This window comes from Trachymyrmex cornetzi, unplaced genomic scaffold, assembly GCF_001594075.2.
Source record: "Trachymyrmex cornetzi isolate Tcor2-1 unplaced genomic scaffold, Tcor1.1 scaffold274, whole genome shotgun sequence".
Lineage (NCBI taxonomy): Eukaryota > Metazoa > Arthropoda > Insecta > Hymenoptera > Formicidae > Trachymyrmex > Trachymyrmex cornetzi.
The window spans coordinates 6,988-7,271 of NW_017297416.1; the positions used below are offsets into that span (position 1 = coordinate 6,988).

General features: G+C 22.5%; 1 long non-coding RNA gene across 1 annotated transcript in view; it reads right to left on the minus strand.

Moving 5' to 3' along the window:
• LOC108762059 (uncharacterized) overlaps positions 1 to 284 on the minus strand; it is a 6,704-nt gene that overhangs the window by 5,971 nt on the left and 449 nt on the right. The gene's annotated exons all lie outside the window — the stretch shown is intronic.

A 284-nucleotide genomic window follows, 5' to 3' on the forward strand; every position in this document is an offset into this window, starting at 1 on the left:
TTCAGATGCAAACATTCATTTCACTGACAACAAATTAATAGTACAAAAAATAACAAGTCTTTCAGTTTCAATAAGAATATGGAAACATTATATCTTGTTTTTTAGATCTGATATTTTAATAAATAACGAAATACGAATGTAGTACATACTAAAAAAGAACTTAGGATTGCAATTAAATCCGCTCATAAATGAATATCTTTTTTAAAAGATAGTTGGATTCAATGAAATTGATTTAAAAAAAAAACACTATTGAACAAAAACAATTTTTTATATATCTTGTTACA